The 27,548-nt window shown below is 29.0% G+C and overlaps 1 pseudogene; it reads left to right on the top strand.

The window, feature by feature from the left end:
- Positions 1 to 630: 630 nt before the first annotated feature.
- LOC113384694 lies at positions 631 to 27,138 on the top strand (annotated as a pseudogene).
- Positions 27,139 to 27,548: the final 410 nt, after the last annotated feature.

Here is a 27,548-nt window from a genome sequence, read left to right on the forward strand (position 1 = left end):
ATTCCGTGTTTTACGATTACAAATCGTATTGACTATTTTTTAGTGAGAGCGAAGTTGAATATTTTATCTAAATACTAGCTGAATCTCAATTCTTATTGCTGAAGTTGATTCTGTATACTTAACGATAAGTTAATGCAACTTGCCTTAAGGCAAAATGATAAAACAAGTTTTGTTGGAAAAACTTTATCGTTAGAATTTTCGAATGAAGTTTGAGTGTTTCAGCAATATTATTACAATATTCCCTCTCTAAAACGTTTAAGAACCTTTGCACAATAGACAATACAAAACACGCATGCATTTCTGTTCGTTTCGGCAAAATATGTACGAAAGAGAAACGTATAGGATTTATTATCGGTTCGGCATCAGCGATAGAGTGAGACGAATAGTGTCTGGTTCCTAGGAAATTGCGACAGTGCTGCTGCGTGCTTCCAGCGCGACGGACCTCGGAAACGCGCGCCGATTTTGAATGATTTGTTATTATTTATTCTATAGGTTACGTAAAGTGCTCTTTTCAAAAATTAAATTTAGAAAATAAATAAAATCTGATAAAAAATTACTGTATATCAAGTATAGTGACTAATTTTATTTAAATTTTGTGTAAACTTTTTGAAGTTTTTTTTTGTTAACAACGTGTGATATCTGAAATTTTCAAAAACACGCTGTGATCTGAAAAGTAGTGTTTGCAATGTAATTAAAAGGTCTGTGTATTTTTAAGGAATAGCCCCGAAGGGGCACAGAATGTCGGATGAAATGGATTCCTGGATGGACGATATGGTAAATTATTGTTTTCATTGTTAGATATTAATATTACAAGTAAATGGGTACAAATAAAACACAGAAAAACTGATCAAGTATATAAACTTCACCTCATTTTACATATTTCGTGATCAAATGTTCTATAAATCAAGTCAAATTTTCTATGATAGTTATAAATGAATATCATTACTAACAAAAAGCGTTTTATTGAATTGAAATGAAATTGTTTTAGTTGAACTAATGTAATATTATTAAGATGATTTTGAAATGACTAGAAAGTGAAAAACGTGACAAGACCCTTCTAGTATGATAAGTAAAAATTGTTGTAACCAGTATCAATAATTCAACTTAATTTAAAATGATAAATTTTCCAATCTAAGATCAATTCGATTTACCATAATCTAAGAATTAGGCTAAAAATACTTGGATAAGCATAAATATAAATAGTTATTTGTCGAACGAGTTGACAAAAGTAATTGGTGAGAGTTAAAAAAATGGTGATAATATGGTTCAGTTTATCGTCAATTTTTGGTTGTTTTTTTGTTAGCACACGTGCTCCGAAAATATGTACGCATTTTGATAGCAGATAAAAAGGTAGGCTTAATTTTTGTGCTTCGCGGATATTTTATTTTTCAGAGAATCAAGTTTTAGAAAATACTTAATATATTTACATTTGTGTAAAGTTATTCCACTATAAGCTCTTGCAAGATGGCCGAGAAGACGATGACGGATCGAGATTTTCTTGATGAAAATATCGACAAAACTAACGATAATTATTTTTGAAATTCGCAAAATTGCTATAATGTCGGATGTCAGTATGCCAGTCGATTTGTGTTATTTAGTTTTGTCCGAGGTTTTGAGCATTAGATGCAAGTTAGAAGTATATCTCGCAAATTCTGGAATTCAATCAAAAGTATGATCTCCATATGACTCTTGCTATTCCACTAAGGAGCTCTTGAATCATGACATTGGTGGTCCTGATTGGCTCAAACTGATGATGAGTATAATTATTAAGTTGAAACCAGAATTCAATTCTCAATACTTTACTCCCTTTTTTAAACTAATTTAGAAGTAAAAGTATAAACTAATACATTTTTTTGCTGAGCAGAGTTTTACTGAACATAGTCAGATAATTGTTCATTTGATATTTGTTATTTGTTGTGATATAATTGGTTTGGCCTTCACAATATAATTTGGTCATTATAATTGGTCATGTATGTATTTATTCAATCACATTATTGATAATTAATTAATTAATATTTTCCTTCAATCAGGACATGCGTATTTTATTTACACACTTGGATTATTTTTATCTTATGCAGGTAATTAATACGAGAAATTAAAATAATCATTCACCACTTTTGTTTTTCTTTATAAGGCAAGCAGCTTTTATTTGTATTTATATTTTAAGTCTTTCAATCGTTCTTTATTTCTTGAACTTTAGTGATCTTAGAACGTGGTATTCCTAATATTTAAAATCCATCTGTTTGTGTTGTTTAGGATTTTTTACTTAATTAACTTCCCGTAGGATAAGTTAGAGTAGGTAATGAGCCAAAAATCGGAAATGAAATTTTTTGCTTATCTTTTTGCGTTTTGGAGGTTTCTGAACATTTAGGCATACCTTAGAAAAAATAGATGTATGTATGGGTGTATGCAGTATGTATGTATGTATGGATACAATTTTTTGTCGAAGTTTAAGGGAGCACCAGTCATCTGATTTGAATTATTCAAAAACCATTCGATTCCTATTGATCAGGGGACGTTTCGGAGATACGAAGCAAAGAGTGCAGAAAATAGAAATCGATTTTTGAGAGTAAGGAGCATCCGATTTGAATGATTAAAAAACATTCAATTCGTAATGTTTGAGAGAAGTGGTTATTAGTTTTAGACAAAGACAGGTCAAGCCGTTTCGGAGATACTAAGCTAAATGTGCAAAAAATGGGAGTTTTTGAGAGAACGAAGCATCCGATTTGAATGATTCCGTAAACCTTCTGCTTGTATTGACGAAATGATTAATGGGGAAAGCAAAAAATATTTTATTTCCAATTTTTTTTTTTTAAATATAGAAAATAATTCCGATTTTAATTTTAATTTTAGCTAAAATTCCAAAGTTTACTTATAATACTTGAAATAAATAACTTAAACTTTGCAATTCAGTTCCTTTATTCAGATCCTTTATTCTAAGCTCCGTTTCATTAAGTTTTGTTTATTTACTTTTTATGTAAATTTATATAAAAACCATCGTCCAGTTTATAAGCTCATCTATTTTGTCTATGAAATACCAACAATGAAAGTTACAGTATTTATAATAATATATTTGAAAACATTTAATTATCTCGAATATTTTCATTTCATTACGGATCGGAAAATTTCCGCAATTTGCCTTAAGGCACAATGCCATACACTTAACATAAAAACAAAAAAATATGAAAATGCATAATATGCAGTACATAATATGATTTATGTACTGTAGAAACTCGTTTATCCGGACCTCGGTTATACGAATATACGATTATCCGTTTGAAATGTAAACGTTTGTAATGAATTTAAGAAACTATATGTATGTATCATACATAAGAAAGTGTTAATTTCTTAATAAACTTCATTTTCGTTGATATCTATGTATGTATTTGTATATTTTCAATAAATATACAGTATTATTCTTCATACATTCGATTATCTGCATGTTTGATTATCCGAATGCCTATAGATAACAATTAGTCCGGTTAATCGAGTTTTTGCTGTATATTAACCTTTTTTTTATAAATATTTTCATTTTAATAAGTAGTTCTTGTTTATAAATGTATTTCAAATATCGACAGGTGTGTACAGACCTATGTTAATAATATTTATTTCGTTCAAAGTTAATTTACCATTTTTCTCCGCTTTTTTTTCTACTTTTTGTACAATTGCAAAAGTTTTTCTACATTCGGAATATAATTATGATCTGATAAATTTTACATATAATGTTTTTAATTTTTTTAACATTGATCTCAAATGACCTATTGCATACGGCGTATTGACGCATGCGATGAAGGCTTATTACATCGCTAAACAAATCTATTGCTACAGAGTTTTCAGTGAGATTAATTTAATTAGTCATTTCGATAAAATTCTGTTTTTAACTGCTACTGTCCAAATAATGACCTATATATAATCGACGCTGAATAGTTTGATGTAAAATTATTATTTAATAATGTCGATTTATAAAATAAACTAGTTGTGTATGGCATGTTCGAGGAATATTAAACGTTTTCGAATAGCTTATTATAAATACTATAACATTGTCTAATATTTATAACAATTATATAAACTGAATTGCAAAGTTGAAATTATTTATTTAAAATATATAAGTTAGCTTTAGAACTTTAGCAGGAATTAAAATTCAAACCTGAAGTGGTTTTGATATACAAAATTTAAAAAAAAAAAAAAAAAAATTAAAATATTTTTTTTCCAAAAACAATTTATTTGCCAACACAAGCAGAAAGTTTTTTGAATCATTCAAATCGGACGTTTAGTTCCCTCAAGAACTGCAATTTTGTACATTTAGCCTCGTATCTTTATCTTAATCATCACTTTTCCCCATCATTACGAGTTTAATGTTCTTTAGATCATTCAAATCAAATGCTCCATTCTCTCAAAAACTCGATTTCTGTTTTCTGCACTCTTTGCTCTGTATCTCCGCAACGGCTGGACCTGTCTTTGCGAAAAACTAATCAGCACATCTCCCTATCAATAGGAATCGAATGTTTTTTTGAACCATTCAAATCGGTTGATGCGTGCGCCCGAAAACGTGGACAGACAAAACACACACACATCCATTTTTTCTGAGGTATGCCAAAATGTTTAGAAACCTTCAAAACGTGAAGATATGCAAAAATTTTCATTTTCGATTTTCGGCCGATTACTATAACTAGTAGTTATAGTAATGGGTCGAAATGGGTAGTCATTAACTACCCTACGGGAAGTTGATATATATATATATATACAAATATATGAGTGTATGTGTATACGACATGCCGAGTGTACCGATCTACCCAAAATAAAAATATTGTCTAGATTTTATTGTTTATTTTACAAGTTTTAAAAGACAGTTAGTTTTCCAAATTGACGTTGAGTCAACATTAAAAGGATTTATTTTAATGAATTATTTAAACACTCATCAGAACCCACCGGAAATTTAAAGAGTCCTATAAGTTGTTATGATGATTTGACTTAACTAACAACTTCAATTTTATAGTTGGAAACACAAACAGTTGTCCTATCTCTATGTAACGATTTTTTATTGATGCAGCACTGCTGGGTAAGAGCTATTTTCAATATTTCCAAGCGAAAACCCTTGTCTCTATTGCTTGACATCAGGCTGTCCGAAGGGTGTTTCGAACCTGGGCCTTTTGATTGAATAGCTGAATCTTATAGCTTTAAGCACTAATCCACTATAAAAGGGTTAAAGTTTTATTTCACCGTCCATTAAATATTTTTTAGATTGCTCATTTATAACGATTAGTTTTTTTTGAAAACAGATAGCTGTTAGACAATAATTTCAACAGCAGGCAATTTTTTTCTTCAACTTTTAATCACCAAACGAAATGTTACACAAAATGAAACCATCTAATGGGGAAACGGAGTTCGCCCGGTTTGCTATGTATTACTATACATACATAAAGACATATATTTGCATATGTTCATATGCATCAATTTTGATATTAATTTTCGGTACACTTCTTTACCATATTTAATCACAGATAGGCGATATTATTTTTTAAGCAAATATATTACCCGGTATACATTTCCTAACCTATTTAATAAAAATTATTTGATTTGTATAATTACATTCCTTCAATAGCAATGATAAAGTTTAACAAAATTTGATATTCATAAGTTTATTTATGTCATCTGGTCCTGACGTATAAACAAAAAATTATAATATTAACATAAGATGAAATGTGCTAAAAGCTTCAAATAGACCTAATAATCAAGTATATAAATAGTCATTAAAAAATCACGTATTCTGTAAAAAGTAAATATATTGACGCGGGTAATGCATAATTTGAAAAACAAACGGTTTAAAAATTATTACTACACAATGGAAGGAGATTTGAAATTAATGATCTTCACTTTCTTAAGAAAGTAAATTATAATTAAAAAACGTGATAATATTAATATTTTTAACATTTCATGTATACACCACACTTCGTCTTCAAGTTGTCTTTGAATATAATTATTACTATTTTAATTATATTTTATATACTTGCCTAGAAAAGTAAATATTTTGAAATATATCCATTATCAAATGTATTTGATGCTTTTGAAATACATTATAACATTGGAATTCATTTCTATGCCTACTTTCTCTATTTATCTTTGTGAATCATATATTTGAAATTAACTATTTGTTCATTAAAGGGATAAGATATGATGACAGATAATCGCATTCCGAAGTCGGTATTACAAATAAATATTTATATTTGTTAAATGTATTTGCTATAGCATTTTATTTGTGGTTTATCATAAGAAAGATTATAAAAATATCTGCACTATTATATAACTAATTATTAATTTTAATATAATATATGGTTATAATATTACTTTAAAAAAATTATTTATATTGAAAGATGAATTTTTATTTATATTGAAACATGAAGAGAATAGCAAAATCTGTAACTTAAAGCGAATTGAATTAATCTGTAGTTTTTATTCAAAAATGTACCAACCCACGTTTAGAATTCACCCAGCCATTGTCTTTGAAAATTTGCGATCAGATTTAAATAATTGTCGTTCTTATTAACTTCCCGTTGGATCGACCGTTAGGGGAACATGGATCAACCGATTTAAATAATTCATAAAACATTCGATTCGTATTGATAAGGAGACGTGCTGATTAGTTTTGGGGCAGGCAGGTCTAGCCGTTCCGAAGAGACGGGGCAAAAAGTGCCGAAAACGGTAACTCAGTTTTTAAGAGAACGGAGCGTCCGATTCGAATAATTCAAAAAACATTTTATTTGTATTGACTAAATGAAGAACTGTTCAAATTTTTGGAAAGGCAGGTTGAACGACTTTGGAGATATGGAGGAAAAAGAAAAAAAATGAGCCATTTGGCGGTCAAAAATGATCATTAGACATATGCACATCAAATTATCAGATATTTTATAGAGATTTTAACAATAAGTATAAATTTTGTTTGCATTCCTATGGGTTCCGTACCAATGCTTATCCATTAGACGGCGGCGCTTACGCGCTTCGATATTTTTGTCTCTATGCAGTACAATTGCTTTGAAAAAAAGTTCAGAATTTCCAAAATATGTCAAAATAAAGAAAACATTTTTTTTCCAAAAAAAATTTTTTTTGTCAAAAAAGTAATTTTTTATCAAATTCCTAGTTTGTCAACAATCTATTTTTTTTCGAAGTAAATTTTTTTCAAAAAGGTTAATCGTTTTTGAAAAAATAATAATATTTGGTACGGGAAGTTCCAGCAATTTGCCTTAAGGCACGATGCCTTAATTGCCTTAAGACAGATTCCACTTACAGCTAGTCAATTTTTAAATAAATATATAAAACAAAGAAAACTAATTCTGAAAATCTGTCAAAATATAAGTTTATACTTTCTTTAATTCAAATATGTCATTATCAAGTGCGCTTTTTCATTAAATACTTTAAATAATGTAACCATTTTCAGATACAGCATTCAAAACCAATCAAATCAAAATTGAATTAATTTGTATCAACAAATATAAATAAAATTCCGCATGCGATTAGGTAATTGACATTTTTGCGATTTTAGTTGTCCTTCTAGTTCGAGACAAAGTTTTTTTGCGGTAATTTGTAAAATAAGTAAATTATTTATTATAGAATTTTTTGTAGAGTATATATATTTTCATTAAAAATTTCTTGAGAATTGTTGTTTTATATATTGATATTAAAGCTTAAAATTACAATAAAGTTGCAAATTTCTTTCTAAAACAAAGATATGTAATTTAGAAGTGATTATAGTTACTCTAGTTTACATTTCGAGACCTGATTCGATCATCTGCAGTAGGACACGTACAAATATTTTAGAAAGAAAATACAATAAAAAACTGAAAATAATTATTTTATATAACTAACTTGGCTATGAAACAAATTTTAAATGTTTTTAGCCTGAATTAAAATTAAAATCCGAATAATTTTAGATATTTTTCAAGAAAAATAAGAAAAAAATGAATTTATGAAATAAAAAAAACCTTGCCTCGGTCCGTATTTCGAAATATTTTGAAATTTTTTGTGGAAAATCGTTCTTTTGAAAAATTTTGATATTTTTTGAAAAATATGGAAAATTTCGAAAATTAAATTTTTGAATTTGAATTTTTTTTGAAAATTTTGATTTTTTTTTTAAATTTTGAGAATTATAAAATTATCTGTAAAAGCATTTTTTTCACACCGTCTACACAAGCAAACTGTTTTTCGAATTAATCTAATCGGATGATCCATTCTTTCAAAAACTACATAACCATTTTTACACCCTTTGCGCTCCATACCTACGAATCGAATATTTTTTCATTTATTCAAATCGGTTGATCCGTGTTCCCGAAATCGTCGACGAAAATTTTTATCCGCACACATACATCCATTTTTTTAAGGTATTGCAAAAGAAACCTTAGAAACGTAAAGATATGTTAAAATATTCATTTTTTTGTGATTATTATAACATACCCTAGGGGAAGTTAATGAATAATTATTACAAATGCCATCAAACATCTGATTAATGCAATAAAATTGATCAGAGTCACTAATACTAGCATGAGTTAATTGATTTTAATTGAAATAAATACAAATGTCAATAAATAGGTCTCCAAAAAATGAACCAACCAAATGATAAAACCAACCACGAAATTAACTTTTTAAGACGAGATACACCTTTTGAACTGATTACTGCGGCAATACTGTGGCAATAATCCTCAACGTCTGACACGATTGTTATTATTGCTTTTTTCATGTTACACAATCGCGGAAACGTTAATAAAACTAGCCACTTTTTAAATAAAGCTACTCTTTCATTTTGTCCATTATGTACCATTTTGTCTCCTAAAATTTCTTTTGCTTAATTTGTTTATAATATGATACTCGAGTTCAAGTAAATACTGAATTAGTACCACAATTAGTCGTTCAGCCAGACTTTTCTTACTCTCTTTCATGAATCAACATATAACTTTATTTCGTCATTTATATCGGTACTTGAATACAATGGCAATAACTTAATAATTTTAATTAGTACTTTCTTTACTTATACATAAGAATTACTTAAGTATGCCGAAGTAATTCAATTGATTCTATGAACAATATTCACCGAATTCAATTAGGGCAACACGCGACAGGAACTGAATCAAGGTCAAATTTCATCCTTCGCCTCCATCTTGGATGTCGTCACACAATATAGGTGGAAAGCAAGGGCTGTGGTACTTTTTTTTTATTATTCTCTCGATGTGATAAAGTTATTCAAATTAGGTATGATTTTATTTAATTATGTCGTATCTCCCGATAAAATTTGGTCGATCAACATAAATGAAATGGTGGGGTTATATTATATATATGCAATATTGGGTAGAACTGCCCTAGGCAGATCTGCGAGCTGAGTAAACTAAACTCCAACTCGATTCAGGGAAGAATAGTGTGAAAGATTTCCCGTTGCCATTTCACATCGCAGTGTCCGAAATAGGCTATTGGAAACATATTTGTGATCTATATTTTCAAGTGAAAATAGACATCGCTGCTGCCCGATTCATAGCGAGATTTGAACTCACACCTAGGAATATCTTATATATCTTAATAGTTTTTTCGACGTTGAAACATATTTGAAACTAATCAGCAGCCCATTCGTCGAAATAAAAAAAATAGTTATGATCAAAAAAATATTTTATTATTATGTATACGTTTCGACATTTGATGTGTGTCATTCAGTAATCTAAAATACAAAATAATGAAACAGAGAAGAAATATACATACTACCAGGATAAAAGCGCAAAACTTAAAAAAATAAAAATAAATATAAAATTTGGAAGTATTTTTAGATAAAAAAAACTTCAAACAAGTTTTGTACAGTATTTCCAAATATATTTTAATGACAAAAAAACTATCAAAATATAATATATAATATATATATATATATATATATATATATATATATATATATATATATATATATATATATACATATAAACAGGGTCCCAGAACTCAACGTCAAACCAAAACGGGTTGATAGTATTGGTCATTACTGTCATGAGAAAAATTAGAAAAAAAATATTTCACGTAGTTTTAAAATTATGAGCTTTTAAATGCAACTTATAGCTGTCATTAATTTTTATTAATTTTGTTCATTTAAGCTTTGGAATCGTAAATAACATTTCTATGGCCTCAGTCAAATATATTGACACAATGGCGTCAAGTTTTCTAGGAGTAAGACTTTTTGTTGAATTATAAATTTAACAAAATAACCACAATAAACGATGAAATACGAACATATTCAGACAATTGCCAGTGTACTATCACCTACAAGACTACTAGGGCAAGAATAAAAAAAAATTTCATACGCCAATTTTCAATATCTATTTTAAAGTATTTTTTTTCTTTTGCGTTTTTTCTTGTTGTTCATTTTAGGACAGGGGTAAAAATTACTATATAATATTAATAAAAAACAAATGTGAAACTACGGTAGTTGTAAATTACAATGGGCTTAAATAATAAAACATTTAGCGATTGACATAAAATTTTCAACTGTATATTTCGAAAATCAAGTTTTCACTTTTTACTTTGGTGTCAAACGATTCAGAATGACTTTAAATGTCGAAAAAATTTAAAAGAAACAAAACAGATTTTCTGGCAAAAATCAACTTTTTCTTCGATAAATTAAATCATTTTATATTTCATATGAATTTGCATTTTGTTGGAAAATCTATCCTTTATTTTCATTGTACTGCATACCAAAATACTTTTAACATATCTTTATTATTTGATTAATTAATTTATTTACTCATGACCAAGCTGTAATCAATAATAATAAAAATAATTTCAGGCAAATAATATCGCATGCATATCATAAGTGCATGTTTATTAACTTCCCGTAGGGTAAGTTATTGTAATGGGCCGAAAATCGGAATTGAAAATTTTTACATTTCTCGACGTTTTGAAGGTTTCTGAACGTTTTGGCATACCTCAGAAAAAATGGATGTGTGTGTGTGTGTGTGTGTGTGTGTATGTATGTGTGGATACAAATTTCCCGTCACGTTTTAGGGCGCACGGATCAACCGATTTGAATGGTTCGAAAAACATCCAATTCCTATTGATAGGGAAAAGAGCTGATTAGTTTTTGGCAAAGGCAGGTCCAGCCGTTTCGGAGATACGGAGCAAAGAGTGCAGAAAATAGAAATCGTATTTTTGAGAGAACGGAGTATCCGATTAGAATGATGTAAAAAACATTCAATTAGTAATGATTGGGAGAAGTGTTTATTAGTTTTTGGCAAAGGCAGACCCAGCCATTTTGAAGATACGGAGCTAAATATGTAAAAAATGGCAGTTTTTGAGAGAACTAAGCGCCCGATTTAAATGATTCAAAGAACTTTCTGCTTGTCTTAACAAAATAATCGATTTTGGAAAAAAAATAGTCCCTTTCTTTTTTTTTTTTTTTTAGTTTTTTAGTTTTTTGTATATCGAAAATATTTATTTTTAATTCTGACTATAGTTCTAATATACTTTACAAATAATTTCAACTCTGCAATTCAGTTTATATAATATTTATAAATATTAGACAATGTTACAATATTTATAATAATCTATTTGAAATCATTCAGTAATCCTCGAACATTTCGTTACGGTATGGGAAGTTCCAGCAATTTGCCTTAAGGCACGATGCCACCCACCCCACTAGTTTAATTTTTTCATTATTATACAAAATTATATTGTTGATATTCTTGAAATATTTAATAAAAGTATAAAGTTTCCACTTGAAGAAAAGAGAGTCAATAAATATTTTACGGTTTTATCTTGAATAAATATTTGCAAGACTTTATATGTAAAGGAAAATAATTATCTCTGCGATATATTTTTCGGTTCCTGTGTTTCAAGCAGGAGATTGTGTTTGGCGCAACCTTGAACTTGACGATATACATTGTGCATATTTTTATATATTATACGTGTTACATACTATACGTTTTTATATATTGTAAGTGCTTTATTACACTTCTTCTATGCTTTAAGAAATACATCCGAGTGTTGAAATATGTGGTACTATACCTGACAATTATACTTTGCTGCGTTTGTAGTAAATTATTTGATTATGATTATTCGCCAATTAATTATTAGCTAGGACAAGAGGCGGGGATGTTCATTTGTCAAAGACGGTGATTGTTTACAATCAATAAATGTTTATGAATAGTTATGAATACTATTTTTTCCTATATTTTACCTTATAATTAGGAAATTTGCAACACCTTAAATGCAATTAATATATAACAAAAACATCTGTTCATATTATTTTACATTTTGTATTACATCTAATAAAACGCAACTGCGCTACAATAATTTTTTTTAAGAGTAAGTTAAGATCTAAAAAACATTCGATTCGTAATGATGGGTAAAAGTGATGATTAGATTTTGGCAAAGGCATGCCCGGTCATTTCGGAGATACAAAGCTAAATGTGCAAAAAATGGCAGTTTTTGAGAGAGCATAGTATTCGATTTGAATGATCCAAAAACCATTCTGTCTGAGTTGGCAATTGTCTCTGACAAAATTTTTTTTTTACGATTTTTTTTTGTATATTGAAAATAAACCAGATTTTAATTTAAATTTTGGCTAAAGTTCTAAAGCTCTCTTATATATTTTAAATAAATAATTTTAACTTTGTAATTCAGTTTATATAATTCTTATGTGTGTTAGACAATGTTACAGTATTCATATTAATCAAATTTATTTGAAAACATTTAATATTCCTTGATCATTTCGTTACGATACTGAAAGATCCAGCAATTTGCCTTAAAGCACGATGCCATACACCACTAGTTTTTACTTTACTTCATCTAATTAAATATTTACCGAAAACTTTTTACCTCCAAAATTACTGTTATTTAAATATTTTTTTTGAAAATATAGATTATAAAAATTATGATAAAACTAATTTAGCAAAAAATAAACTCAATTTATATAAATCCTATATTAATATTAGTTTATATTCACTGCATATTTCATATATATAATTGTTTTTTAGTAAAAAAATTCTAATGCTAATATTTTTATAATGAAATATTACTATTTATTCATATAACAGATGTCGATAAGTACCAAATACAAATTACAAATTTTTAATACCAATGATGCGCCAAACATTTTTGAAAGAAACTACATTTGTATTTATACATTCTACATAAGTTTTTCACATATTATTTATTCAAATACAAATTCGTCCTTTTAACTTCGCGAAGGAGAAGTTTATGTTTTCGCGAAAAACTTGAATTGCCCAATTTTATGTTTTTTTTGACGTTTAGAGTCATTCTGAATCGAATAAGATGGTCAAAAGTCTAAAAGTCAAAAACCTTTCGTCGACGTTTACTCAAAAACGTTTAGACCGATTTCAAAAATTTAAAGCCATTCGATGTATCTCGATAAGGGACATCGTTGATTTTGCGCGAGGATAGGCGAAGAAATTTGTTTGTCCACAATTTTTAACCGATTTTAAATATTAAAAAATTGTTCGAAATATATTGATTGGAAATCGGGTTGATTATGTTAAGAAAATTGTTTTGACGATTTTCAAACTTTGTATGACGATAGATTCGACTTGTGAAAAATCATCAAAGTTTAGAATTTCGCTGTCAGCTAATTCTAATTAGAATCTATGCTGAAGCATATGTTTATGGTGTTTTGTAGGTAGCTACTGATTACAGTTGACTTGACGTCAAATGCTAATTACAACTAGTTTACAATTTTACAAATGTCTTTCAATTATATTTTATAAATATTAGAACTTTACTCGTATTAGTTCAAAAAGGAAGTAATATACGAATAATTAAAATAAGGAGCAATTAGTAATAAACATTTTTACTTGAATAGCTTCTCACAGTATTATATAAGTATATTACTATTATTTGTAACAAAACGTAGGTATTTCTTTCTCTCCCTTACCCTTCTATTTGTATGCATACGTATGAGCGTATAGAGAATCTGTAGATCATTACAATAAAAAACGTATTAATACGATTAATTCCTTAAAGGTACAAGAAAGAATGTGAACCACCTGCCGTAAACCTAGGTCAAAACTTGTTTCACAAATAAAGTTATGAACTAGTGTAACAGGATTTATAAATATTCTCACTGTAATGTTTTCAAAGTAATAAAGTGGAGATTTTTATACTCAAATACAAAATTTGGGAAATTGTAAACTGTGTTACGTATAAAAGTATGTTAATCCAATCTAAAAATATTCATCTGTTTATAACAAAATTTTTATCTATTTATCTGACTATCTGACCTATGAATCGAGAAATTTTATCCAGTCCAGTTGTTTTTTAACGAACTTAAGGTTCTCTACTACTATAAATGAAATTTTGCTTCGCATATAAAGTTGAAAATGATAAAGATCAAGTTTAAAAAATGACTAGAATGACAGTGATAAGTATATAATATAATATTAGTACAAGGTGACCATAAGTCTCGGTTTGGCCAGAACAGTCCCGATTTTCCACCTTGTATCCCGGGTTTTTCTAAAAGCGATTTTTGTCCCGGATTTAGACCTTTTGTCCCGGATCGTAAATTTATGAAAATTTTGAAAATAAACGAACAAGTGCTAATAATTTTAAATTAATTATGAAGAAATTGAATAGAATTTTATAGGTTTGAAAACGAAAAAAAATATAGATCGAAAAATATAAGATTATGTTATATTATATTATATTAATCATGGATATAAAAGTATTACATGTAATCGGGTTCTTATAATTATGTAAAGTTCTTACTGAAAGTTCGCAATTCTGATTTAAACAAATGATTTATTTAAAAAACATTTTTTTATTGTATCCTTGGTCTTGGATTAGCATAACTAAAAATTGCTGTCCTGGTTTTGACTTAAAAAATATGGTTAATAATATATACATTAGGGTGGTGCTTAATATGGACATTTTCGAATTTCCTTGCTCCAGGGGCTCAAATCCTCTATAAGTTTTAGCTCTTAATATTGTCTTTTAGATAGTGTGCAATTAAATCAAAGTTTTGTATGGAAATAGCATGAAAAAAATTTCAAAATTATATAATATAACTTAGCGAACAAATGAATATTCAAAATTTGACGCTCTACAAAACGAATTATAAAAATCTGTTTTGTAGAGCGTCGAATTTTCAATAAAAGATGACACGAATTGTCACTTTGAAATCATTTTTCGCTAAGTTATACCTAAATTTTTTTTTTAAATTTTCAAAATTTCTTTCCATGCTATTTCCATACAAAACTTTGATTGAATTGCGCACTATCTAAACGTTAATATTAAGAGCTAAAACTTTCAGAGATTTTTTTTATCAATTTGGAAGCATTTGAGCTCTTGGGAGCAAAGAAGTTCGAAAATGGTCATTTTGATTTATTTTTCTGATTTTTAATGTTGCATATTTATTAATTATTTTTCTGAAATTTGTTTATGAAACAATTTTTTTATATTTCTTGTTAAAATACAATGTCATACACCACTAGTTAAGACTTGCAATTTTCCAAGTAATGTGATATTGATTAATGTCTGCCTTTTCGCCTAATTTATGATATTTTAGAAGCTATTTTCTGTTAGACTACATATTAAAAGTTCTGGCAAACGTATTTCAGTAATTTGATGTTTTGTCGGTCCAGTCAGACAGACGAGCATAATGTTACAACCTGTGTGTGTGCATGCATGTATTTATATATGGGCAGTGTTGTGCCTTTTATTAGAGTAAGAGCTAGCAAGTTTGTAAAAAATGTAAATAAAAATATGTTGATTCTGTTTTGGACACAATACTTACATGCTTACTGTTTTGGAGTAATTATGAGCATCACTATATTAAGGAAGTAATTTACTTCCCGGAGGGTAAGTGGTTGTAATCGTCCAAAAATGGAAAATGAAAATGTTTGCATATCTATACGTTTCAAAGGTTTCTGAGCATTTTGGCATACCTTACAAACATGGACGTGTGTGTATGTGCGTATGTATGTATGTGTGGATACAATTTTTCGTTGACGTTTTTGGGAACACCATTCAACCTATTTGAATAATTCAAAAAGCATTCGATTCTTAATTATGGGGAAGCAAAGAGTGCAGAAAATGGAAATTAAGTTTTTGAGAATACTAAGCATCAGATTTGAATAATTCATGAAACATTCAATTCGTAATGATGAGAAGACGTGCTGATTAAATTTTGACAAAGACAGGTCCAGCCGTTTCGGAGTTACGAAGTTTAATGTGCAAAAAATGTAGTTTTTGAGTGAACGAAGCATTCGATTTACATGATTCAAAAAAACATTTTGCTTGTGTTGACAGTGCGAAGAAATGATAAATTTTGGGAAAGGCTTTTTCTAATGTCAAATCAATATAAACATTATGCAAAGGCCATAAAATAAAAGTTTCAAAAAAATATTAGAGGCGCCTAAGTATGCCCTAAATTGATCCACGAAGAAGTAACAGAAATCAGAAGACTTGCATCCAAATATCTAAATATAAGACAAGATTGGAAAATCACCCGAATCAAGTTGCGAAAGACCTGCTTTCCTCAAAGATCCCTAGAAGACTTAAAAGAATAAACGTTAGATTTAGCATAGTCAACATATGTAATTTAAATTTATTATTATTTTTTCTGTATATTGTTCGAAATCTAATTTTCAAATTTAAAATAACTACAATAATTAATTCTATGGGAATAAAAATAATAATAAAAAACAAGACAACACTGAAAAAATTTTTTATTTTATTAAGTGTAAATGCTTTACAGTATCTTGTCCAAATTTTAACATGCTAATTTCTAGAATTCTTCTTGACTAAAGTTGGTGAAATTTTAGGAATTGTCATTTAACTTGCTTAATGCTTTAATAGTTTTTTTCGAAAAAACAAACATGCACTACAATTGCAGCGACTTGAAGTACTTCTAAAATATAGATTTACTTCTAAATAAAAGAAATCTGGCATAGTAACACTTTGCGTTATTTTGACTTGTATTTCAAATGTTTTTACTTAGTTTTTTTCAACAAATGTATTTTAAGGTTTTTGAAATTTACTCATCTGGGCATATATTTTTATTCTAAGCCAGTTCTATAGACATTAATAAGTACAGAAAAAAGTTTGAAATTTGTGACTGGTATCAAGATTTTAGTAAAAGTAGATCTTCTGGGGGGAGGCTTTGAAGCAAAAAATCACTCTAGTCAAATTTACTAATTAAAATATGTTACTCCTTGCCCTCGTTTGTCTGCGTATAAGCATTCATACAGCATGCAGTAATCAAAAAAAAAATTATATAAAAACATATCATTAGATAAGTGTATTTGAATTATGATGTATCTAAAGTTTGCTAAACAATTGCTAAAACTTGTTTATACATCGAAAATTTGCATGTTATGTATTACTGCTCTCCATTGACAGATATTAATTCCGAGTAGTTCAATACCCATCTCCAAATTCAGTTCGAAGGCAAAGGGTTAGAAAGGTTAGAAAGACAAATATTGGTTTGTCTTCTAATAGCTCTTTAATGTGTTGCAAAAAAATAATCAGTCTGGATGTTCCTTGGAGGAGTCGCCGAGAGTCTGGCTCCTATACTAGGTGCTTTTATTGTCATATGGCGTAATAGACTTTATATGTTTGAGTGCATCCGCGATATAAACAAGCTTCTTCTGTACTAATAGAACATTAACACACTAATACATTTGAGATTTGCACTGTTTGTGTGAAACACTTAAAAAATTCGGCTGCTATGCCAAGGCCACCGTAAAGAAACATCATCCCACTGTGTTCTTCTTGTGACGTTCAATGAATTTATAAATACAGCCGATGAGCTAAATTCGACGAAAAGAAAGGAAAAGTTGGTTTGTTGATCAGTTCATTTATTACTATGTTTTCAACTGATCAAAAATACAATTCAATTATCACCATACTGTCTACTCTCCGTTATTGAACTTCGCTTTCCCGAGTTATTGAAAAGGAAAGAAAACGAAAATAGAGTTGGTTTGATATCATCCGTTTGATGATCATTAATGCATACCTTGAAAAAACTCAATATATTGCTTCTGCCATGTTTTTCTTGATAAACTGTTTTATATGGTTAAAAAATATTCGATTGTAAATATTCTGAGCATTTGAATTTTGAGAAAAACTTGGTTCAGCTTGGTTGTAAATACAATCAAAATTCAGTATTTTACATGTGCACATTGAACTTTCAGTTTAATTTAACTTCCCGTAGAGCAAGTTATAGTAATCGCAAAAAAATCGAAAATGAAAATTTTTATATATCTTTAGTTTCAAAACCTTCTGAACATTTTGGCATACCTTAGAAAGAATAGATGTATGTGTGTGTGTGTATGTGTGCGTGTATGTGTGTGTGTGCGGATACAAATTTTCGTCGACGATTTCGGGAACACAGATGAAGCGGATGGCGGATTAGTTTTTGGCGATGGCAGCTCTAGCCATTCCGAAGATACGGGGCAGAAAGTGCCAAAAACGGTAACTCAGTTTTTAAGAGAACGGAGCGTCCGATTTTAATAATTCTAAAAACATTTTATTGTATTGACAAGATGAAGAATTGATCTCATGAAGGCAGGTCTAGCGTTTTCGAACATCTAATGAAAAAAGTAAAAAAATGCCATTTGGCGATCAAAAATGATCATTAGGCATATGCACATCAAATTATCAGATATTTTATAGAGATTTTAACAATAAGTATAAATTTTATTTACATTCATATGGGTTCCGTCTCAATGCAGTTAAAGCAGTACGATTGCTTTGAAAAAAAGTTCAGAATTTCCAAAATATGTCAAAATAAAGAAAAAATTTTTTTTCTAAAAAAAGTAATTGTTTGTCAAACTTATAGTTTCTCAAAAATCTATTTTTTCGAAGTAATTTTTTTTCAAAAATGTTAATCGTTTTTAATAAAATAATAATTTTTGGCACGAGAAGTTCCAGCAATTTGCTTTAAGGCACGATGCCATGCGCACCACTAGTTTATAATAATCTTGCACTTTCTTTTACAAAATTGTAAGATTCGCAAAGACTCGATTATCGAGTAATTTAACACTAAACTTATCAGTATCAGTTAAATCGATTATTTTCAAACTGTTCGAAAAGCTTAGACATTTTTAAACATTAAAATACCATTAAAAATCATTTGATATTTATTAGAATATATTAATAAAATTTGTTTTATTCGTTGCTTAGAGTTATTTTTACTATTTTCCGAAAAAAATGTTATGTGGCCTAACTACCTACCGCGGTCAGTCAATACTGGTGGAAAGTGATGTTTTACAGGAGCCGTTTTTTCGTCAAAATATAGGTGCAGATTAACTCCATATATACCAAATATACCAGACGAATTCAGAATAAAGTTCTGGTTGTCGTGTGAAGCCAAAAATAAATATAAAATGATTTTCTTACTTCGGAAATGACAAAATGAGAGATTCTTCAAGTCCAATTTGAAGGTTTGTTGTTCTAACATTGACGAATTTATTCGCAAATTTTGAATAAATTTGTGTAAATAAAATTTCATTACTCACAGTGTATAAAAGTAAGCCGAAGCCGAAAAAATGCTAACACATTTGCAATGCTAAAACTTGTCAAATAAAGTTTTGTAATTGCGTACATTTCAGACTATATTTTTCAATAACAATTAGAAGATTATTTACATCCTATGAGTTATTTTGATTGACATTAATTAAATATAATAATAGATAGTAGTTACCCCAGCGGGTATTTACTATTAGATGCAATTTTACTGGATCAAGTTAATTGGCCATAATTTTTTAATTTTCTTACTTCTTATGTAAGGAGCAGTGGAGCAACGAGTTAATTAGGGTGATTTTCTAATTTGTGATGATGACTAGCGGATCTTGTTTTTATAAAGCATCTTCAGATCATCATGCAGAGTTTTATTGCTCTTGTACCATGTACCTGTTATCATTCTACGTAGTTTTGATTGGGTCCGCTGTAACAATGCCAGATTAGATTTGCTAGAGCACCCCCAAGGATCTATCCCGTATGACCAGATAGGAATTATCATTTTATAAATCAAGATTTTAATTCCGAGTGCTAATTTTGAATTATGCCCGAAAAACCAACAAAGTTTTCTAACTCTGGATTTGAAAATTTTGGTTTTTGTTGTGATGTGGTGTTTCCATGTTTGTCTGCGGTCTAGATGCATATTTAGGTATGCAATAATAATAATAATTTATTCAGCATTTGGTATCACCTAGCCAAAAAAATGCACTGGACGTGTTGTTTTATTAAGCGTAAATCTTATGTGGTTAGACTTGCTCTCGATAGTTTTTATCTGCCATTTTTAGTCCAGTTCTCTATAACGTTTAGATGCCTATGTAAAATTTTCGAAGCCATAGATGGAATGTGTATCCATCTATGGCTTCACATTCGTGTAGAACCCCAATGTCATCATCGAATATTTTTGTTGTGATTGATTGAAAATTAATAGTGAAGAGTATATATAAAAATGGCACCAAAACGCTGCCTTGCGGAACTCCTGCTTCAATCTGAAGTGATGCTGAAGTTTCAGTGTTGACACGGACTTTGAATTTCCCATCTGTGATATAAGATTTAAGAATATCATAAAAACCACTTGGAAGTAGAAATCTAATCTTTGATAAGAAAGAGATCATTGTCAACACCTTATCAAAAACTATCAAAGGCCTGGCTCACATCTGAAAGATTGCAGAACAGAAATTGCTTGGACTCGAATGCATTGTTGAAGACTCTTACGACTTAAACAATATGAGAAAGCCGAATAAAGCATATTTTGTATGCATATGACATTCTGTATAAAATTAGATTTTTGGTTAATTTTTTTTTCATGATTAAAATATATGTATATTTGTTGTTTACTACATTAAACAACAATTCAATCATTATTTGAATTTAATAACAAAATAGATAACTTTTTAGTAATTTTGACCGCGCGGTGGTATAGGTAGTCGCCTATCCAAAGTTGGCGGTAGATTTATTGCTAAAAAATCTATTTTTTACCTAACTTTATTTTTTGTATCAATACACAAAAATTTTATTATCATTATGTTATACAATACAAAATGATTTATCATAACATAATTTTAGACTGAACTTTCTGATATTTTTGCCTTGCTGTATTTTAAGATCGCCTTGACTTTGAAATGTGCTAAATTACGCCAGAGTCGTAATTGATTTGAAAAGTGCGAAATTTCGATTCGGCAATTCAGCGAATAGCATTTCATGAAATTAAAAGTGAACGGTGAAATTTATTAATTTGTACTTTTTGTGTCCTTGCACGTCCATTATTAGTTTTAGAGTATTTTAAAAATTCGATGATATGAGCATTCTGATTTGTCTTTATTTTAGTACATTTTTTGATTTGACTACTTTTAATTTTTAATATCGTCATGTATTTTTCAAGTAAAACTCTTTAGGCGCGACAAGGGTGTAAATCTGTGAAAATGCAACGGAAGAGCGTTACGCTCGAGTCGAGTGCCAATGATTCGTCATTCGCTCTTGATGATATCATTTCTATACGGGTCTATTGTGATTGGTCGTCGTCGCATGGGTATGATTGATTTGATGGCATGCGTATACGTAGTATGTTCCCGCATATAGTGAAAATAATAAAACAAGTGAAAAATCTGTGCCGTTGTGAGAAACGTAAGTTTATTGAAATAATTTGTATTGTTCATGGTTACTATGCATTTTTAGAAATTATTTTATGGGCAAGACTACACCTGCTCAAAGAATGAGACTCTATCACTAGTGAAATAGTCAAAAAAAGTCAATGAATGTATGTTAATTTTAATCACATGATAAGTGAAACAACTGTTCTCTTTCAAATGTCAAAGCTTACAATTTCATTTTACTGGTCCTGAACGTGAAATATTACAAAGTTGCATATTTTTATAAATAATTATAAATAATGAAGAATAAATTGATATTCAGATTCATCACTCTAAACAAGAAATCAATCACGACAATAGTTTTTCTAGCTGTGTATCATGTATATACAGAAATACTTCATAATGGAAATCTATGCAGAATTTATTAATCAAGGTTCAAGGCTGAACCTTTAAGGTTCAAGTTTGTAATTACAATGACAAACCGATCATGTCGTATTTGAATTATGACTTTAATTTCATTATTGTTTTCGAATATTATAAATATTTTTATACTATTAAAAATATACAATTTATAATTTATTATTAAATAAACATGTATAATGTTTGACATTAAAAATGTGTGCATCGTGAGTGTTACCATATTACTAAGAAACATTATTCAAAATTGTTATATGATGTATTTATTTTTAACTTAAATGCCATCTCGTACGATAGCAAAACTGTTTTACTTCAATCGCGTGTGAGCCTTACGCGCACTCTTTTTTTTATTTCAATAGTTAATAATGTTAGTTTCAAATATTCAAAATATTAAAATCAGGAAAGAAAATCAGCATAGCAATTGATACTTAAGTTATGATTGTGCGTGAATATTTATCTACAACAATAACTGAATACAATTTATAATAAAACAGAACACTAAATTCTTTCTTTTCCAAAGTCAGCACAACAGCTCTGAATGCTGATAAATATAGGAAAAAAATTCTCTTTCAACAGTATATTTTAAAAATTTTGTTTTATATCTGACAAATATTCTGATGATATCTCTTCCTCTTTTCCATTGATATCTTTATCGTTTACATAATAATGCAATATTTAACCGTTTGTCGCATAAATATTTTTATTTTCAACTGCTCAATTAATAATCTTATAATTTATGCAATTCATTAAAATATGTCAAGGAAAAATCTTCCAAGATTGGTATCTTATACTAACAAAGTTTAAGAGAGAATTAATATGAAATATGGAGTTATAAATATACTCAATCTCGAGATGAGTAGAAAAATAGAATAGAAACTGATAAATTATAATGAAGTTATGGGACGGATATTGTAAAGTTGAGTTGACCGATTATCGATGGAAAATTAGAAATAAAAGAAAATTTATTTTTATTATTGTGTTAAATTTTGATTGCTGATTATTTTTGTTGAAATATTAATATTCAGAACATGTAGAGCACAATTTCAGAGTAATTTATAGATATTTCTACTCTTTCGCTACGAGCGACTTCTATAGACGACATCCACTTGACGAGCTGTGGGTGCAAGTGTCACCTATAGACGACATCGAATGTGTCGGCTTTTGCTTCAATATTTACCACTCATTATTTGAGAATTGAGCGTTAATTATTGTGGTTTTAGCTTTTTAGAAGTGTAATTTTTATTTTTGATCGGTAATGACTTGGAAGTATGAAAATATTTTGTGAATCAGTTTATTGGCTCGTATAGCAGCGCCACTCCTGGGGAATACACTCTCGTAGCTAAATTTAAAAAAATTGTATTAAAATAACATTTAAATCTAGACGGAAAATATGTGATACTTATTAGTATAATATTAGGTGCATGCACTATTACTTCCGCTGTTATTTTATTCATATATCAATTATAATATAATATAAAAATATCTTATTAATCTGCTTATTTTATTTTTGCAGGTGTGTATAATGTCAGACGCAGTGGTGGCAGGAAGTGGCGGACAACCTAATTCTGGACAAATCAAGAAAGAATTATCGGAAGGCATTATATACCAGACCGCAGAAAGTCCAGGATCAACATGCTGCACAGCGCTGTATTCCGATGTAGAAGTGATAAAGGTGAGGAAATGGAGACAATTATAATTGTCTAGATTTTTGTAAATTTTGCTAATACAGTGTAATGATGAAGTACGACTTTTTATTAATTATTTCAGATGGAAATTTCGGATCATTTTGAAGTTGTTGACCCGAAATCTCTACAAATAGCAAATAGTCCGGGTAGTCCAGATAGACAATTCTGCAGCTCAACCACGGCGTCAATTGGAGAAATTACGACAAACGTTAGTAATTATTTATTTGTTAATTACTAAATAATAAATCGATTTTAATATTATATCAACTCATAATCAATCACTGTTGGGATTATTGGATTTTTTTAATTGACAGGATGATATTAAAGAAGATAGTCCAAGGCGTCTTTGCCTTGTGTGTGGTGATATAGCCTCTGGATTCCATTACGGCGTTGCCTCATGTGAGGCATGCAAAGCATTTTTCAAGAGAACAATACAGGGTATAGCATTTATTTTTTTCAATCAATTAGCAATTAAACTGAAAAAATACTAATTCTTTTTGCTTGTTAAAATGGTGTAATTTTGAGTTTATATTTATTTCAGGTAATATAGAGTATAATTGTCCGGCAGTTGGAGATTGTGAAATCAATAAACGGAGGCGGAAAGCATGTCAGGCATGTCGATTTCAAAAATGTTTAGCATCTGGTATGTTAAAAGAAGGAGTTAGATTAGACAGGGTAAGAGGTGGCCGACAAAAATATCGAAGAAATCCAGATACTCCTCATCAATTACAAGTTGTATATCCACAAACAAAGATTAGCCTAGAAGGTATGCAACTGTTTTATATAAAAGGCTTATACCCATCATTTGTATTTGTAAAGTGTCTTTAATGCTTCATATTTGGATATGGCATTTTTGGATTCTATATATTTTAATTTTTAAATTAGTTTCAATATATGTTCATATCCACTGTTATTGAAAATTTCATATTACCAAATTATATATGTCTATGATATCGAGTTAACTTTTATAACGAAAGTCAACTATTACTGAATTTAATATATTCAAAATGTTGAATATTTTAAAACAAAATTTATATTTTGTCAATGTATTTATTAAAATTTCAATTTACCATTGATATGAAAAACTATTGATAGAGCCTTGATTTGAAAAATGTCTTTACATTTTTTTTAAAATTCTTAGAAATAAATCAATTCTCTGAAAACAATTCATCTGTATTATACTATTTCAGATATTAAGATTTTAGAAGTGCTATCAACATGTGAACCTGAATTGTTACATATGGGCCCAATTATGACGACAACAGACTGTGCAATGCATATATTGACAGCTCTTTCAGATTTGTATGATCGAGAGCTTGTTTGTGTTATCGGATGGGCAAAACAAATACCAGGTATAATAAAATTTTATATTTATTATTTATAAAACTTTAATAGTGCGAGAGCAGAATGCTGTTAGCAAATGTCAGAAAATTAAATTAAATTATAAAGCAACCGCGTTGCTAGTTTTTCTGGGCCCTATAATTGTAGTTAATATTTTTTAAATATATGCACTTCCCTGAAAATTTAGTTCTTTATATAAAAGTGAATACTCAATTACAAAATTTTGATGCAATCATTTTGTAAGCAGCATTATAAATAATAATAATAATAAATGGTAGTCTGCCCGAAGGCTGGTTCATGGTGTGAGAGCCACCACAAATAAATTATTCCCTTACCCTTCATTCCATTACCACTATTTGCATTAATAAGTTGACAAGTTTTTTTCCAAATCAACTGATAGCAGATTGCTTTCGAATTCAATTGATTTTTGTAAAAATGTAATGTAAAATTTTCAATGTCAAAATTTTGGATTATCTGCAGTCAATAATTCATTATATATTATATGTTTTTACTTCAATATTTTAACAATTGCTTTTATTTTACTTTGTTCACAAACAGATGTCTGTATTATGTACGTTAATAAATAGAACTGAAATTACAATTTGGTTTATTTAATTACATATTTTTATAGGATTTGCAGACTTACCGCTAAACGACCAAATGCGGTTGCTACAAGGGACATGGGTGGAGCTCCTCACATTGACGTTAGCATTTCGGTCTCTTCCTGCAGTAACGACTTCCGGCACAGTGATCGATCCAGCAGCCGTAGCAACAAATGGTGCCAACTTAACACCATCTCTCAGATTCGCGACCGACTTCATATTGGAAGAGCGTTGTGCGAAAGAGTGTAATGCTCTAGAATTATATCAACAAGTCAGTATATGATTTTTTTTATAGAATATAGATCATTATTATTATTTTGTTGCATATTGATTTGTAGACTTAATAGCTGATACATAGTTTTGTTGTATAGCGAAAAAATGCCTTTATGCATCCCAGACTGGTGTTTTGTCTGGGTATGTCGGACTCACCTTCGCTTTGCCCTTGCCTCTGGTACCCACGGAAACCGCCGTTAGGCATTACTCCGTGGGGGGAGGATCTAGAATGTTATAATTCTTACCTTGAAGCTGATATTTAATTAAATATTGATTATTGATTCGGATTATTTACTATTATTGGAATAACACATCATAAATACTATTTAAATAAACTAATGTAAATAATAATTAACGTTATTAAGATTAAAAATTATTATATATAAATATGTAAAAATAGTTTAAGAAAGGAATCATAAACTTTAGGATTGTTTTTTTTAAATTGCGTAATAGAATTTTATGAAATATTATTGATCTAAATTTGTTATATGTGTTTATCAACATTCATTGCTTCACACTATGTAGATTTCAATCAAAACTTGTTTGATTTTTTGTGTTTTGTACATTATAAAGAAATAAATAAACAAATTCAAAATAATATATTCTAATACCAAAATGATACTTAACAATCTAACTATTTTTTCGCATAATTGTGGTATTTTAATTGATATTAACTAAACTTACTTTTTTGTCACAGACTGCAAAGGTTGTTGAAAGATTGCATCGTACAGCGTGCACTAAGGAAGAATATTACCTTTTAAAAGCATTGGCCCTAGCCAATTCAGACGCCAAATTAGAGGAACCAATGGCTCTTCATAAATTTAGAGATGTCATTCTTAATGCCCTCAGTGATTGCGTTTCCGTAGTCAGGTGATTATGAAATTATGATTGAATTAAATAACGATGTTTTATTGTAAAAGCTATTATAGCATATCATGATAGTTAAAACTATTGCTTTTTCTTGAACCATAGGCAGAATTATTTAGCTTACATTGTTTTTTTATTTTTCAGTTCAAGTAATGCGCAGTCACAACTACAAAATTTATTACTGATACTGCCTACATTGCGCCAAGCCGATTACGTAGTTCGAAATTTTGGACAGCAGTCAATCACGATGGAAAAATTTCCATGAACAAACTGTTTGTTGAAATGCTGGAAGCCTCAAGGTAGAAATATTGATATTATAATATTTATTAAAACAAGAATTAACTGCATGAATATTTGTGAATTGCCTGTTTTAGATAAACCCAGTTAATGATTATTACATCAGATATATCTACATGTAATGTATATATTTTGAACAATTATTATAAGAGGATAAGCAAATGCAACTTACATTTCATGAAGGAAAACTGCATTCTCTCAAGTTATAGTATTTCTATTGGATTATTAAGTAAACAATGAATATTATATTCATAAGGAATTGGTTTACAGCTACGTAAATCATATCATTAGCATTCCAATAATATATGAAATTTGACAATATTAATTATTTATTATTTCAATTAATTTCTCCTTGAGATTTAAAATACTCTTCAAATTTTCTACTTCAATGGTGATTTGCTTTAAATGTTTATCTGAAAACACAACTTTTTGAAAATGTATTTATTTAGTACTTTTAGTCATAAATAGAATTATAATCTATTGGCTTTTAT

This window comes from Ctenocephalides felis, unplaced genomic scaffold, assembly GCF_003426905.1.
Source record: "Ctenocephalides felis isolate EL2017-DRISC unplaced genomic scaffold, ASM342690v1 CF-g0.4_SCAFFOLD_03571, whole genome shotgun sequence".
NCBI lineage: Eukaryota > Metazoa > Arthropoda > Insecta > Siphonaptera > Pulicidae > Ctenocephalides > Ctenocephalides felis.